Genomic DNA, 18243 nt, shown 5'->3' on the forward strand with positions numbered 1-18243 from the left:
GCCATCCCTAGTTGCCCTTGAACCTGAGTGGCTTGCTGGGTCTTTTCAGGGGGCAATTGAAAATCAACCACATTGCTGTGAGTCTGGCGTCACTTACAGGCCATACCGGGTAAGAATGACAGATCTCCTTCTCGAAAAGGCATTAGTGAGCCGGATGGCAAGCTTTCTGTCCCAAACATTTTAGTTGACTTTAACCTCCATCAGTTGCCATTGGTGAGATGTGAACCCATCTGTGTGAGCCTCTTGAGTTAAAGGTGGCGTTACCTTGTCCAAGGTCAATGAGATGCAAGAGATGAAATAACTTCCTCACCCAGGGAGTGGAGAGCCTTGGGAATTCTCTGCCACAGCAAGTGGGTGAGGCCAAAACATTTCAAGAAGGGATCAAGGGTATGGGGAGAAAGCAGGAACAGGGGACTGAGTTGGATAGTCAGCCATGATCAGATTGGATGGTGGATAAGGCTCAAAGGGCTGAATATCCTGATCCTATTTTCTGTGTTTCTGAATGGATCAAGAAACAAAATATGCAGCTAGCGGGGAGGCACAAGGGTCATTAATAGATTCATTACCACTTTGCCATTTGCCAGGTGGAGTGCAAACTACCGATCTCAGTGTGACCTTGGAGTAGAATTATACCTTTATATCATTGGTTGACAGAGCAACGTTCCTCCAGCTAACAGGATGAGGCTTTACTACCACATACGTAAAGTTGGACACTTGCTTATTTCTTAACGTATCTTCCGTTATCCTATAAGTTTTGGTTTCTGTTTCTCAGGAACTGGAGGCACCATACAATACTTATCACTGTATTTTGTAACAAGATACATGTGACAATAAATAAATCAAAGCCTTTAACTGAAGCTGCCCTGTCAGAGGTTGTCAATAGCTCCTCTCAATCTCGCTGTAGGCCTGGAGTCACATGTACACCAGTTAAGACCATAAGACCATAAGAAATAGGAGTGGACATAAGGCCATTCGGCCCATCGATTCCACTCCACCATTCAATCATGGCTACTGGGCATTTCAGCGGCACTTAACCGCACTCTCCCCATATCTCTTAATTCCTTGCAAGATTAAGAACTTATCAATCTCTGCCTTGAAGACATTTAACATCTCGGCCTCCACTACGCTCCATGGTAATGAATTCCACAGGCCCACCACTCTCTGGCTGAAGAAATGTCTCCTCATTTCCGTTCTAAATTGTCCCCCTCTAATTCTAAGGCTGTACCCAGGGGTCCTAGTATCTCTGCCTGAGGGGAACAATTACCCAGCGTCCATCCTTTCTAAGCCCTCAACCTTCTGAACTCGACTGAATACAATGCCAGGATCCTGGGATGGCAGGTTTCCTTCCCGACTGAACCAGATGGGTTTTCCGTCAACAATCAGTGGTCACCATTTCTAAGACTACGTTTCAGTCCCATGTTTATTCACTGAAGTCAAACTCCACCCAGCTACTGTGGCAGGTAATGAACCCCTCCCCATTACCACCACACCACTGCCATTCGCTGCATCCTCCCATCACCTGCATTTATGTAGCACTGTTTTGGTTGCTCATCAGGCTGTCACACGTACATAATTCACAAATGGATGCAGTGCTAAGGAAGGGGGCATTAGGACTGGTGACCAAAAACTCATATAGTTATAGACTCATAAACCTTTACAGCACCAAAAGAGACTATTTGATCCATTGTGTCTGTGCCAGACCACAGCAATCGGACTACACTGATCCCAATTTCTGGCTTTTGGCCCACCGCCCTGAAGGCGAAGGCAATTCAAGTGTACATCCAAGTACTGTTTAAAGGTCACAAGAGTTTCTGACTCAACCACCATTTCAGGCAGTGGGTACCAAATTCCCACTCTTGTCGGTGTAAAGGAGTCTCCTCTCAACTCTTCATTTGGACTTCTATCTCTTACTTTCAATTAATGCCATCCTTCTGCTGCTGCCCAACTACTGGGTCTAGAGACTGCGTGGGCAGTGTCAGGACTGAGATAGAGTATAAAGTACTTACTTTTGTCATTATAGTTTGTTAGGAATACAGAGTGCGAGAGAAAAACCTGATTTTTGGTGAATAGTGGTTAAGGTTGTGTAATTGGCTCCTAGATTATTGTCTGTAGTTCGAAACAGCAGGAGAGCTCGGCCCTGTAGAACACTCCTTCGATAAAGTGTGTAAGATTTTGAGAGACATGGATAAGGTTCATTGCCAACGTCTTTTTCCCAGGGTGGAGATGTCAAATAGTAGAGGGCATAGGTTTAAGGTGAGAGAGGGAAAGTTAAAGGAAATGTGCGAGGCAAGCATTTTGAACAGACAGTGGTAAGTGCCAGAAGCACGTTGCCTGGGAAGATGGTCGAAGCAGATATGACACATGTAATATTCAAGAGAGTCGGTGAGGGGTGAGGTGCACAGGTGAGTATGATGGCCATCACCAAGGAGAAGGTGCTAGAAAAATTGAAAGGTCTGAAGGCAGATAAATCACTTGGATCAGATGTTCTGAAGGAGATAGCTAAAGAGATAGTGGAGGCTTTAGTGGTGATCTTTCAGTAATCACTGGAGTCGGGGGGTGGTCCCAGAGGACTGGAAAATTGCTAATATAACCCCACTGTGTAAGAAGGGAGTGAGGCAAAAGATGGGAAATCATAGGCCCATTGGCCTAACCCTGGTCGTTGTTCAGATTTTGGAGTCCATTGTGAAGGATGAGATTTCTGAACTACTTGGAAATGTATGGTAAAATAGTGCAAAGTCAGCATAATTTCATCAAGGGGAGGTCATGCCTGACAAATCGGTCAGAATTCTTTGAGGAAATAACATGCAGGTTAGTCCAAGGAGAGCCAATGGATGTTATCTACTTGGACTTCCAGAAGGCCTTTGACAAGGTGCCACACAAGAGGCTACTGAGTAGGGTAAGGGTGCATGGTGTGAGCATGGATAAAAGCTTGGCTGTCTGGCAGAAAGCAGAGAGTGGGGATAAAAGGGTCTTTGTCAGGATGGCAGTGGGTGACAAGTGGTGTTCCGCAAGGCTCACTGTTGGGACCACAATTTTTCACTTTATACATTAACGATCTAGATAAAAGAACTGAGGGCATTCTGGCTATGTTGGCAGATGATACAAAGATAGGTGGGGGGACAGGTAGGATTGAGGAGGTGGAGAGGCTGCAAACAGATTTAGGCAAAAGTGAGGACTGGAGATTAGAGCCAAGATTAGAGAGTGGTGCTGGAAAAGCACAGCAGGTCAGGCAGCATCCGAGGAGCAGGAGAATTGACGTTTCGGGCAAAAGGGGGCTGAAATGTCAGTTTTCCTGCTCCTCGGATGCTGCCTGACCTGCTGTGCTTTTCCAGCACCACTCTAATGCAGAAGGATTTGGACAGGTTAGGGGAGTGGGCAAAGAAGTGGCAGATGGAATACAACGGGGAAAGTGTGAGGTCATGCACTTTGGTAGGAAGAATAGAGGCATGGATTATTTTCTCAATGAGGAGAAAATTCCGAAATCTGAAGTGCACAGGAACTTGCGAGTTCTAGTCCAGGATTCTCTCAAGGTAAACTTGCATGTTGAGTCGATAGTTAGGAAAGCAAATGCAATGCTGTAATTCTTCTCGAGAGGATTAGAATATAAAAGCAAGGATGTACATCTGAGGGTTTACAAGGCTCTGGTCAGACCACATTTAGAATACTGTGAGCAATTTTGGGTCCCATATCTCAGGAAGGATGTATTTACCCTGGAGCGGGTCCAGAGGGGGTTCATGGGAATGATCTCAGGAATGAAAGGCTTAACATTTGAGAAATGTTTGAGGACTCTGGAGTTTAGAAGGATGGTGGGGGGGATCTAATTGAAACATACAGAATACTGAATACCTGGACAGAGTGGACATTGGGAAGATGTTTCCATTGGTAGGAGAGACTAGGACCCATGGACACAGCCTTTGAGTAAAGGGAAGACCCTTTAGAATGGAGATAAGGAGACACTTCTTCAGCCAGACACTTCTTCTCCTTGGACTAACCTGCTCAATACTTCCTCACAGAATCTATGGAATTCAATGCCACAGAAGGCTATGGAGGCCAGGCCATTGAGGTATTTAATACGGAGATAGATTCTTGAGTATCAAGAGGATCAAGGGTGACGGGGAGAAAGCAGGAGAATGGGATTGAGAAATTTATCAGCCATGATTGAATGGTGGAGCAGATTCAATGGGCCGAATGGCCTCATTTCTGCTCCTGTATCTTATGATCTTATATGATAGCAATGTTTAAGAGGCGTTTAGACAGAAACATGAACAGGCAGAGATGGATGTGAACTATCCACAGACAGATATTGCTAGTTTAGAAAGAGTCTGTTTCTGTGGTGTACTATTCCATGTTCAGTAAAATGCAATGAACCATTATTGTTTATTGAGATTGAACCTCTCCCTCGCTGATGACACAGTCGGGACATATTTCCTCCCGAATTGGCAGCAGTGAATGTGCCCATGGCATCCCAGATGGTTCATGTAGGTTTAACCCTGACTCCACAGGACAGAAGCAACCTTTATAAGAGGAACACTTGCTGGCAACATTCCTGAACAACTCAGCTCCAACTGTAAGGATATTCCTGCTAATTCTGTAGTCCCAGCATCAGGGAAATAGTTTTGCTCTGTTCGTATTTTCTGAATGCGGCCTCTGAGAAGTGGGAAAATAGAGCTGCATGTGTGCTGCTAACACTGCAGGCTGGTACAAATGGACACATACTGAGGATTGAAGTGTATTGTTTGCTGGATCTAATTACTCATGATCGATTGCCATGTAAATTACGATGGATGGATTTGGAAGAGCCATATGCTGTGTTCAGCTGTGAGACACACACTTGTGGAGTCAGGATCTATTACAACTGATACTGAGGATGGGAGCAGCAGCTATGTATATATAGAGCTGTCACTCCCAACAGGAGTAGACTTTCCAATGTGCACCTTGACAATAATGGACCATTAAATAGTGATGAGGCTGAGCTGGAAGAAATTAGGACATTGGGAACTACTGTAGACAGTGCTAATAGGCGAAGAATAAATAATTATACCCCTTTTTCCAACAGAATAATTTGTTTGTGTTGTTCAGACCACAGATACTTCTAAAGTCCCAGTCAATCATCACAATCAGAAGCTACACTCAGCTGATTCTTAACTCCTGATATTTATTTCAAAATTCCTTTGCACCCAAAAAGGGTTATTATATCCTTTGGGGATGAGTTGAATGATCATGTTGAATGACAGAGCGGGCCCGAAGGGCCAAATGGCCTACTCCTTCTCCTATTTTCTACATTTCTAGTTATCTACAGATTGTAAGTATGACATCAAAGTTTTAGGGGACTGTTTAGTTTGAATTGTTACTGTGCAGTCCAGAATAATCCCAGCGAAACAGGTTCAATGCCCATCCTAGTCAGAGGAGATGGGTGACCTTACCCTGTTCCTGAAGCTGCAAGGCATTGAAAAACCAACCCCCAACAACAGCAGACAGCTCAGGACAAAGCAGCAGCAGGTAATGACCCAGAAGCTTGGACTGAGCAAGTATAGACTGGTAACCCAGAGGCCTAGGCCAAAGAGTTAAAATCCTACCACTGCAGGTGGTGGAATATCAATTTCCTTTTACCTTTTGTTCATTTGCGGGATTTATTGCCCATCCCTAATTGCCCAGAGTGCAGTTAAGAGTCAACCACATTGCTGTGGGTCTGGAGTCACATGTAAAGCAGACCAGGTAAGGATGGCAGATTACTCCCCTAGAGGATAGTAGTCAGCCTGATGGGGCTTTCTCAGCAATCAACAATGGATTCATGGTCATCATTAGACTTTTTTTTTATTAACCCCCGCACTATCGCCTAACTGCGGTAGTGCTTATTTGTTCCCAAGCACCCATGGTATGCGTGTGTGCAGGTGTGAGACGCAGTGAGAGACACAAAGTGCACAAATCTTTATTTAATTTCCACCACCAGGAAGAAAGGAAACAACCGAGTGGCCAGTGACAAGCAGTGCCCTTCACATCAAAGGGCAATGCTGTGTGATCAAACAGTGAAGGGGAGGGCAGGGACTAAATCAAAATAGAGTTGGAGGGGGAAATGATGCACTCCACTCCCTGTGGCACCCACCTCTCCCTGAACAACTCCAGGGTGTTGGTGGACACCACGTGCTCCTTCTCCAAGGACACCCGGGCTCTAACGTAACCGCAGAAGAGGGGCAGGCAGTCAGCCCTCACGACCCCCTCCACGGCCCGCTGCCTGGACCTGTTTATGGCCAGTTTGGCCAGGCCCAGGAGCATGTTTACCATCATTAGGTGGGTCATGGTCGTCATGAGACTGTTAGCTCCAGGTATTCATTGAACTAGGGTTCCACCATCTACTGTGGCAGGATTTGAACCCAGGTCCTTGGAACATTATTTGGGTCTCTGGGTTAACAGTCTCGCTACAATATGACCTGGCCACCACCTCCTCATTCAGAGAATAGCTCTGCAATGGTGACTGTGATAACTCTCATCAATTATTATAACAACCCATCCAGTTCAGTGAAGTCCTTCAGAGAAGGAAATCTGACTTCCATACCTGATCTGGTCTATGTGTGACTCCAGGCCCAGAGCAATGTAGTTGACTCTTAACTGCCCTGTGAAGCAAGGCACCCAGTTCAGGAGGCAGTTAGGGATGGGGAACAAATGCTGGTCTTCTTGGTGAAGTCCACATCCCCTGAAAGAGCAAATATTTTAAAAAGTTTGCATAAACATTCATTGCCCATTGATTGGAGACAGCACAACACTGTCTGGGGATCGGATGTTAAGTGTTGGGATTGTGTTGCTAGAAAAGCACAGCAGATCAGGCAGCATCTGACAAGCAGGAAAATTGACGTTTCAGGCCGGAGCCTTCCATCAGGAATCCAGTGAAAGTTCAGGCTCTAGCCCAAAATGTCAATTCTCCTGCTCCCCAGATGCTGCCTGACCTGCTGTGCTTTTCCAGCAACACACCCTCAACTTTGATCTCCAGTGTCTGCAGACCTCACTGTCTCCTGATTGGATGTTAAACCCATCAACCTAGCCCTCTGCTCTCTCAGGTGGAATTGTTGGGAAAAGGAGCAGGGCAGATTTCCCTGCAACCAGTGTCGCGAAAACAGATAGACCGGTCACTATCTCATAATTCCCCGATGAGAGCTTGCTATGCACAAATTGGCCGTCCAGTTTCCATTATTGCTGCAGCAAAGACACTTTTTAAAATAAGTTCATTGGTTGTCTGCCTTGTTGGGTGCCTTGTGGTGGTGTGAGGTGCTATGTGAATGGAAGTTCTTTCCTTTTGTTTGTTCGTAGAATTGACATGGTGCAAAAGGAGACTATTCAGCCCATCATACCTGCTGCACTAGCTCTTCAAATGAGCATCTCCTTGTGCCCATCTCCTGCCTTTTCGCTATGTCCCCGCGCACAATTTCTATCCAAATAGACATCCAATGCCTCAATTGAAGCTGCCTCCCTGACATTTCTAGACATTACATTCCAAACGCTAACTACTCACTGAGTGAAAAAGTTTTATTTTCTCACATCACCCTTGCTCTGTTTGCACATCACTTTAAATCAATGTCCTGTTATTCTCGTTTCTTTTACGAATGGGAACAGCTTCTCCCTATCTATGATTTTGAAACCCTCTGTTACATCTCCTCTCACTCTTCTTTCCAAGGAGAACATTCCCAACTTATAGTCATGCAGCATGGCAGCAGACCCTTCAGCCCAACTTGTCCATGCTGACCAAGTTTCCGAAACTAAACTAGTCCCATTTCCCTGGCCACATCTCCCTAAACCTTTCCAATTCATGTATCTATCCACATGTCTATTCAATGTTGCATCTGTACCTGCATTACCACTTCCTCTGGCAGTTCATTCCACATACAGAGCAGCCTCTGTGCAAAAGAATTGCCTCTTGGGTCCCTTTTAACTCTATCTCCTCACAGCTAAAAATTTGCCCTTTAGTTTTGAACACCACCTAACCTCGGAAGAAGACTTTGTCTGTTTACCCTATCCATGGCCCCTCATGATTTTCTAAACCTCTATAAGGTCACCCCTCAGCCTCCGATGAAGAAAACGTCCCAGACTATTCAGCCTTGCCTCGTAATCCAAGCCCTCCAGACCTGCTCAATCTTAACCTATCCTCATCACCGAAGTTTCTCATTCCTGGAACCATTCTTGCTTCGCACAATTCTGTCCAATGTCTTCATAACTTTTCCAGTGAATAATGTCCTGATTAATTAAGAAAGCTTGTCTGAGACATTTGAGGTATCTCAGTCGCTGTTTAATCCACCTGAGCATATTTCAACACAGCTGCAAATGTGTTGCTGGTCAAAGCACAGCAGGTTAGGCAGCATCTCAGGAATAGAGAATTCGACGTTTCGAGCATAAGCCCTTCATCAGATGAAGGGCTTATGCTCGAAACGTCGAATTCTCTATTCCTGAGATGCTGCCTAACCTGCTGTGCTTTGACCAGCAACACATTTGCAGCTGTGATCTCCAGCATCTGCAGACCTCATTTTTGACTCATATTTCAACACAACCCTGTGATGGGCAGGGCTTGAGCCCAAACCTTATGATCCAGAGAGAGGGAGAGATACTGCTCCTCAAAGCTGATTGGCTCCCTGCAGGTTACGTGGGCAGTGGGCATGCAGGAAAATAGGAGCAAAAGGACTGGAGTAGGCCATTCAGCCCATCAAGTCGCCTCTGCCATCAATATGATCGTGGCCAATCATTCTCTTTTATTAGAATTGGCGAGCAGGGAAAGGCAAGAGACTGGGAGTAGACAATAGAGATTGACACTCAGATGGGCACAGGTCAGAGCATGATGGGTCAAATGGTCTCCTTCTGCACAAACATACTTCTGTGATCCATCCATTTCCATTTATATTGTCCCATGCTATCCCTTTTATTCCATTGGTATTCAGAACTGTATTTAAGCTTAACGTTAAACTTGCTTAATATCCGAGCTTCCCCAGCCCTATGGGATAAAGATTTCCAAGGATTCACCACCCTCTGAGTGAAGTCATTCCTCCTTTTTCTCAGTCCGAAGTCCCTCTTTTGAAATGGTCTGCCCTTGTAATGAAAGCATTGATCCTTTTCTATGGCTGATGTGCGAAATGAATGAATTTCCATGTGGTCTGTAATGTGAGAGTGGCTTCTGGGAACGTGGCCTTTCCGAGAGTCACAAAACCTCACCCTGGAGGTGGAAACGATAGGCAGTTCCAGCATCTTCATTTCCAACAAGCTTAGAGTTTGCAAAGTATAGTCTGGGGAGGTGAACAAATGACATGGCAAATGCAGCCAATTTGCAAAGGGAAATGGAACAACTTCTAGAAAGGCAACAGGAACGTTTTAGTATTAAATTGCAATTGAGATTAGTGTCCTATATGCATATAGGAGAAAGTGGGGACTACAGATTGCTGGAGAGTAAGAGTTGACGAAGGGTGGCGCTGGAAAAGCACTGCAGGTCAGACAGCATCCAAGGAACAAGAGAGTCGATGTTTCAGGCATAAGCCCTTCATCGGGGTTATGGGGAGGGAGAAGAGGGCTGAGAGATAGATAGGGGATGGGACAGGGCTGGGGGAAAGGTAGGTGGGATGGCGTTAGGTGGGCGAAGGTAGGAAGTGATTGTGATAGGTCGGTGGGAAATGTGGAGTGGATAGGTGGGACAGAAGACGGACAGGTAGGTCAGCACAAGAGGGTGGTAGAGAGTTGGAAGGTTGGATCTAGGGTGGGGTGGGGAGATTTGGAAACTGGTGAAGTCAGCGTTGATGCCATGTGGTTGTAGGCTCCCAAGGTGGAACATATGCACGTAGACATTTAAGAGAAAGTGAGGACTGCAGATGCTGGAGGGTCAGAGTCGAGAGTGTGGCGCTGGAAAAGTACAGCAGGTAAGGCAGCATTCGAGGAGCAGGAGTGTCGATGTTTCGGGCTTAAGCCCTTCGTCAGGAATGTGGGGGTGGTCTAAGGGGGCTGAGAGATAAATTGGAGGGGGGTGGGGCTGGGGCAAGGTAGCTGGGAATGCAATAGATGGATGAAAGTGGGGGTTGATGGCGATAGATCAGACAGGAGGGCGGAGTGGATAAGTGGGAAGGAAGAAGGACTGTTCAAGAAGGAAGGTTGGATCTGGGATAGGGTGGGGGGAGGGGAAATGAAGAAACTGATGAAATCCACATTGATCCCATGTGGTTGGAGGGTCCCAAGGCCGAAGATGAGGCATTCTTCCTCCAGGCGTCGGGTGGCTAAAGTTTGGTGGTGGAGGAGGCCTAGGATCTGCATGTCCTTGGAGGAGTGGGAGGGGGCGTTGAAGTGTTTGGCCACAAGGCGATGGGGTTGTTTAGTGCGTGTTTCCCGAGATGTGCTCTGAAATATTCTGCAAGTTGGCGTCCTGTCTCCCCAGTGTAAGGGAGGCCACACCAAGAGGAACTGACACAGTAGATGACGTGTGTGGAAGTACAGGAAAATCTCTGTCGGATGTGGAAGGACCACACGTTTCAACATTGAAGTTTAAGTTTGATGGCTGTTTATAAGATTGAACAAAGGACTTGTTAAGATAATTAGGGACAACCTATCTGAAGTGGAAGAATGCACAGTGTTATGAGAAAGTGAGAGATTGGGATTAAGTGAAAAACTCATTCAGAGAGCTCACTCAGATACCATGACTGTTCTGTGACTCTGAAATAAATGCTTGTTGTTTTAAATCGATATTGTCCTTTGGCCAGCCAAGGTTATTGAGTCAAAGTAGGTACCTCGATTGAGGTATATAGATTACCAAAGATCAGACTGTGTCTGAGGGGGCTGAGTGGTCTGATTCCTCGGTCCTGCGATAACAGGAGATGTTGAGTCATTCTGATGAAGGGTCTGTAGGCTAAAGTGTTCATGTAGCCTTTCTACTTCCAGTGTTGCCCTTTGCATCTTGGGTACGCTGCTTTTCAATGTCTGACTGACACAGCATTGCTGAGGATGAGGCGGCTGTTATTTTCATGTGCACCTATGGAGCTGGGTTGAATTTGAGGAATGTGTGGATGTGTTGGAATGTGCAACTGTCAAAAGAAAGCAGGTGTGAGTGCCTTTGTGTGTGTATTTAAATACAGGCCATTACCTGAACTCATTGAAGGAACAGTTCTGTTTTTATAGGCAGTCCACACACTCACTTTTATACACACATATATACACACACACATATATATATATATATACATACACATACACACACCCACTCACGCACACATTCACTCACTCACTCTCTCTCTCTCAGGCACATACACTCTCACACAGGCATACTCACTTTTCACACGCACACACACTCACATTCACTCTGTCACTCAAACCCACTCTCTCTGTCTCTCACACACATACACATACAGACACACAAGCACAGACACACATATATAGACACACACACACAAACACACACACACATACACATACAGACACATACACACACATACAGACACAAAGACACACACACTCTCTCACTCAAACTCACTCACACACATACACATACAGACACACAAGCACAGACACATACACATGCACACACACAGACACACATATACAGACACACACATACACATACAGACACAAAGACACACACACAATCACTCACTCAAACTCACTCACTCTGTCTCTCGCACACACACATGTACACATATAGACACACACACAGATACACACAGACACGCGTGCGCACACACACACACACACTCTCTCATTTACACACACCAGGAATGCTTGAATAAAACAAAGAAATGTGAATGCTGGGGTCACTGAGCTCGAAATGTTAACACTGCTTTCACTTTCTGCTGGACTTGTTGAGTTTCTCCAGCAATTTCTGTTTCGGTTTGTGATAAGGAGTGCTTGCCTTCGGCTGCCTCTAGTGTTGAGATATACGTCCCTCTGAATGAGAGTGCAGCAGAGTTGTCATGGGTCCAATAGGGTCAGAAAGGAGACCTGTCGCCCAAAACAAAGAGGAACCCACAAGCTTCAGTGACCAACCCCAGGGAGCTGCCGTGTGGATGGGAGGAGATGGAGTGGGATGTCAGGTTGGATCCCAATCTGATTGAATATGTTTCAACACTCCTCTGTAAAATCCCATGGTGGGCCTTGAACCCTGATTTTCTGACCCAGAGCGAGGGACACTAACTCCTGCACTGAAAGCTTGCCTGCTGTTGTGATGAAGCCACTTATAGTGTTTAAAGCAAGAAGGTCACAGAGGACTCGAGACATTCAATCTGCTTTCTCTCCACAGATGCTGAGTTTCTCCAACACTCTCCATGTTTGTTTAAAGAGTTTGTTAGGGAGCTCTCTTTCGACTCTCGGCAAATATTCGCAGGGACAAGCAGCCCCTCTTAATACAGGCTGACTCGGGGCTGATGGAGGTAAGGTTAGGCTGCATTTTGTGTGCAGAAAATCAATTCCAAAGTGGCAGTGAAGAGGTTCAGGGTTTGGGGCAGAGAGGAGCCTGAACTCCATTGCAGCGTTTCTCAAAAAAAGCTGAGCAAATTCCCAAAGTCTTTTCACTTGGTGGTGCAGAACCTGAACGTTGCTGGGAAAGATAGAGACACGCTGTCAAAGCCGTTTTTGACTTTCTCTTCTTTATTTGTTCATGCACAGTGGGCATCAGTGTTGGGGGCAGGGGTAGCACGGTGCCTCAGTGGTTAGCACTGCTGCCTTACAGCACCAAGGGGCTTGGGTTCGATTCCTGCCTCGGTCGACTCTGTGTGTGGAGTTTGCACATCCCCCCTGTACCTGAGTGGGTTTCCTCCCACAATGCAAAGATGAGCAGGTTAGATGGATTGGCCACGCTAACTTACCCATAAATGTCCTGGGATTTGCAGGTTAGGTGGATTGGCCATGGGGATTGCATTCCCATGGGGAATGCAGTTTACAGGGATAGGGTAGGGGGGTTTGGGTCTGAAAGGGATGCTCTTCAGAGGGTCAGTGTGGACTAGATGGGAAGCATGGCCTGCTTCCACACTGTAGGGATTCTGTGAATTATAGCCTGTCCCTAATTATCTAGAGGTAATTCAACCACTCTGCTGTGGGTCTGGAGTCACATTTGGGCCAGACCAGGTAAGGATGGCAGTTTCCTTCCCTGAAGATCATAAGTGAATTAGATGGGCTTTTCAAGCATTGGACAGTGCCCATCAGTAGGTTTCCTGCAGTAAAGGATATCAGTGAACCAGGTGTGTTTTTACAACAATAGTTACATAGGCACTATTAGGTTTATTTTTAAAATGATCTTAATATATGAAACATATGTTATGGTGGGCGATGCTGATGCCCTTGACCTAGTGATTGAGAGGCCCACAATATAATCTGGGAACATGAGTTCAAATTCATTAATACTTCCAGATTTTAATTGAATTCAACTTGAACCATCCGCCATGGTATGACTTGAGCGTGTAGCTTGCAGTTTTTAGATTGTTTGTCCAGGGACAATGGCAGTACCATTATCATGGTCTTGGCGAGGGACTATGTAGTGTCCACCAGTATCCTCAAAGCTTCTCACCATAGATGGGCTCCACAGGAGCAGGGGAGCGTTATTTCCCCCACTGACAATTTTTGGATCTGGTTCCCTTTTCGATTTTTGGGGGCTTTTCTTGTCACGGTGACCCCGATGAGTAGTGTGTTTGTCATGAGGTGTTTTGTTAATGTGTTAATTGGGTTACAGATTTAAACTGCTTTGCCTAAATTTAATGTGGTGTGCAAAAGGAGTAAGGATAATGTGAGAAAAAAAACTTTATCCCCCAGTAACTATGGGTTGAGAATGCACTGCCTGAAAATGTGGTGGAGACAGATCCAAATGAGGCATTGAAGAGGGTATTGGATGGTTATTTGGATGGAAATACACGCAGGAATATGGGGGAAAGCAGGAGATTGGCAGTAGGGCCACATAGTCTCCTTCTGCAATGTAAAACACCTGTGATTGGGTTTATTTATAAAACGATTTTAATATATGAAACATATGTTATGGTGGTCGATGCTGATGCCCTTGACCTAGTGATTGAGAGGCCCACAATATAATGGGTTCAAATTCATTAATACTTCAACTCGTTCATAAATTCAAAAACAAAATTTGAAATTTTAATCTTCCCTTGGTGATGCATGGATATAAAAACCCAATTAATGCCCTTTCGGGAAAGAAATCTTCTGTCATTCCATGGCCTGACCTACATTGTATTTTATTCATTTGTAGAATGGAGGTGTCACTGGCTGGCCAGCAGTTATTGCTCATCCCCACTTGCCATCAAAGCGACTTTGTAGTGATCGGGACAACTGAGTGGTTTGCTGGGCCATTTCAGAGGGCAGTCAACCACATTGCTGTGGGTCTGGAGTCACATGTAGGCTGATGGACTTTAGGCTCAATCTACAAACTTATTTTTCTTTTATGTGTGAGCCAATAAAGCAATAAGAAAAAACATTTAATCTTACACTTTTAATTTTATTCTAACAATAAGTGGATAAAGTATACAGAGCTCTGGGTCTTAACCTTTCTGTCCCTGACAAACCACCAAGTCAGTCAGTTCACAAAGAAAAAAGACCTATCTCTGTCCCTGACCCAGTCTTTAATACATTACAAAACATCAAGTGAAACTGTCTTCTAATTGGCTGTTGCTCTGACTCCATTCCCCGCCTCCTCGCATTCCCGGATGTCTGATCCCACGTGACCTGCCCTTTTCGGAGACAAAGGAGCACCACGCGGCCTCCATTCGGGCGCGAAACGGCAGACCCTCACATTTCCGGGGCGCGAAACGGCCGATCACGTGACCTCCCGGCACTCTTCCGGAGCGCGAAACAGGGAGATCACGTGACCGCGCCCGCGTCTCGGAGCATCACATCAGAGGACCACGTGACCTCCGAGCGCCAAAGGCACGCCCACTCAGACTCTACAATTTATTTTCCTGGTAAGTTTTATATATATATTTACAAGGCCAAGTCAGGACAAGCAGGAGGCTGGAAGAACGCAGCAGGTCAGGCAGCATCAGGAGGTGGAGAGGCTAATATTTCAAGTACTGAAGGTGGGGGAAGGGGGAAGCTGCCGGTAAAGATGGGGGCGGAGGTTTGGGTGCAGAAGATTCCCTCCCCTGATGGGCATTAGTGAACCAGATAGGTTTTCCTGACAATGGATTTGTGATCAAATTCCAGATATTCCACCACCTGCTGCAGCAGGATTCAAACCTGGGACCCCAGAACATTAGCTGAGTACCTGGACTAACAACCCAACGATAATACCACTAGGCCCTCGCCTCCCCCTACCCCCTGTGACTCCAGATGCACAGCAAACCTCCCCCTGAAATGGCCACTCAGTTCGAGGGCAGGCAATAAGTGCCAGTCACACCCCCCATATACTTCGAAAGAATTAGCAAAAGAGGCAGTTTCTTTAGTTGGCGAATCAAAGCACAGTTTCACAAAGTGGCCTAGGGAAAAGAGGAGGGGGGGTAATGTTTTTTTTTGGATTTGCATTGAATGAGAAATAAGAGTTTTGATGGGTTTCTTCCCTTGCGGTGAAGGGAAATTTGATTGCATTTGTCTGGAAAGTATTTACTGGAAATCAGCTGTCATCAGTGCCTGAGCTCTTCCAAACGCTTTAGCATTTAAATGAGATGTCTGTGGGATGGTACATTTCTGTAAAGAGCCCCAGTGACTGGGGACACATTGCTTGTGGATCTGACCAGGCAGGATCTGAATTTCCTAGCCTCTGACTACAACCTCCATTCAGTGTCTATTACCATGCCTGCAATCTAGATCAGGAGCTGAATTAAGGGTGAGGAATGCAATATGTGAATTCTGTCTCTCTCTCTCTCTCTCTCTCTCTCTCTCTCTCTCTCTCTGTCTCTTTTGTATTTAGTTCTTTGTTTTGTATTTGACGTAGTCCAAACTTGACAATGTTTATCTGACGAGACTTGCCATATCATGCAATGCACAGTGCGTGTGGGGGTTAAATGAGAGGCGTTTTAGCCAAATAAGTTCATAATATTTATCTGTTAAATAATCTCAGACATCTTTGCACAGCCGAACGACTCCGCATTCCCTCCCCCTACTTTTTAACTAATCAGACACAAGGGACGAGGTTTATGTTAAGATCATGTAGGAAGCTCAGTTAGATCCTGTGATTTTCAAAATGTTCTTCATTTATCACAGTTAATGTCACTGGAGCATAAATCCAGACCCAGACTAATGCTCTGCTGACAGTGGTTAAATCCCACCACAGTACTTGGTGGAATTTAAATTCAATCAATAAATCTAGAATTAAAAGCTGGTCTCAGATCATGGTAACCGTAAGACTATCGTCGATTGCCATAAAGACCCACACGGTTTATGAATATCGTTCAGGGAAGGAAATCTGCTGTCCCTCCCTGGTCTGACCGTCACATGACACCAGACCCATGGCGACATGGTTGACTCTCACCTGCCCGCTAAAGTGGCCAACCAGCCTTTGATTTTAAGGGCAATTAGGGATGTGAAATGAATGAGGCCAGGCCCAATGTACCCTCCATGAATGTAGAAAAAAGCACATTCAAGCCAAGAACGGTGAGCCAGTCTCGTCTCGACCTTGGGATGGTGGCTGAACATTGAGGGTTACAATCACACTATGGAGCTGAGTACTGCCAACTCGGCTGACTCAATACTGGGGACAGGCTGCGCGATGGTGGATTGATAGAGACGCATGGATTGAGGCTCAGGCCATTGTGAATGTCAAAGATTGGGGGCGTCTCCTCCCCTGTCAATACTCTCTTGCATTTATATAGCTGCCTGCCTGTCTCCAGGGAGGCCTGGCGAATGCCCAGGTTGCCTTCTGGTCAAAGAAGGCATGAGCATTCAAAGATGGCACCGTGACAGGGACTGGAACCCCCAGATTCATCCGGGGCCGTCAGGTTCCTGCATTGAAAATTCAGTCCCAGACCACAGAAAAGAGATGTTTGGACAGGCAACCAAATCTTAATCAGGGAGTTGAATCTTAAAGAGTGCCCTGAGAGGAAGTGGAAAGAATTTTAGGTCAGGGAATTGAGATCTTAGTCTGTCATAGGGTGGTCGTCTTCAATGAAGTTGGGTACACCTTAATACTGAAGAGAGGTTTCATGGAATTGGAAGTATTTTTTCAGTTAACTATTCATTCACATTCTAATAACCATATACAGAACAATCTCGATTAACCGAAAGAGACTGGTATGGAGTATTTCGTTCGGATAACTGAGAGTTTCGACAACGAGTTGTTCGGATAATGGATAGCATTTTTACGGGACCTTGAGATCTTGTTCAGATAATCCGAAATTCGGATGATTGGTGTTCGGATAGCCAAGGTTGTTCTGCACATTTAGCGTAAGGTCTACTCTGTTACATCTCTCTTTGGAGTCTTTCTAACACCACAACTGATGTTGCATATGATGAATGTCGTCAGTATTACCCCGTTACCCTCAGGACATAAAGGAACAAAGGTACAAGGTGGAGGAGTAGGCTATTCGGCCCCTCAGGCCCTGTTCTGCTATTTGCTATGATGATGGTAAATCTGATCTGATTACTCCACAGGCCTGCTTACCCTGATAACCTTTCACCCACTTGCTTTACCAGGAATCAATCAACCTCGGGCTTTAAAAGTATTCACAGCATTAGCTTCTTGAGGAAGACTCACGACCCACTTATGCAACTCCTGAGAAAAGACTACGCGCACGTGCGCACACACCCCTCCCTGTTCTAGAAGGCAGATGCAATATTATAATCACGGCCACGTCTGCATGGGTACATGAATAGAAAGTTAAAAATCACACAACACCAGGTTATAGTCCAACAGGTTTAATTGGAAGCACACTAGCTTTCGGAACGACGCTCCTTCATCAGGTGATTGTGGAGAGCTCGGTCGTAACACAGAATTTATAGCAAAAATTTGCAGTATAGACAATCAATTTTTCTATGTATAATTTCAGTTACATCACACTGCAAATTTTTGCTATAAATTCTGTGTTACGATTGAGCCCTCCACAATCACCTAATGAAGGAGCGTCGCTCCGAAAGCTAGTGTGCTTCCAATTAAACCTGTTGGACTATAACCTGGTGTTGTGTGATTTTTAACTTTGTACACCCCAGTCCAATACCGGCATCTCCAAATCATGAATAGAAAGAGTTGTGAGGTATATGGACTGGGTGCTGGCAAATGGGACTAGATTAATTTAGGATATGTGGTTGGCATGGATGAGTTGGATCAAAGGGTCTGTCTCTGTGCTGTACATCTCTATGACTGGCACTATT

General features: G+C 45.6%; 1 protein-coding gene across 3 annotated transcripts in view; it reads left to right on the forward strand.

Annotated features, from left to right (window-relative positions):
* The window catches only part of palld (palladin, cytoskeletal associated protein), a 243012-nt gene that overhangs the window by 148046 nt on the left and 76723 nt on the right, over window positions 1-18243 (forward strand). The gene's annotated exons all lie outside the window — the stretch shown is intronic.

The sequence above is a fragment of the Hemiscyllium ocellatum genome, chromosome 2 (assembly GCF_020745735.1).
Source record: "Hemiscyllium ocellatum isolate sHemOce1 chromosome 2, sHemOce1.pat.X.cur, whole genome shotgun sequence".
NCBI classification, from domain to species: domain Eukaryota; kingdom Metazoa; phylum Chordata; class Chondrichthyes; order Orectolobiformes; family Hemiscylliidae; genus Hemiscyllium; species Hemiscyllium ocellatum.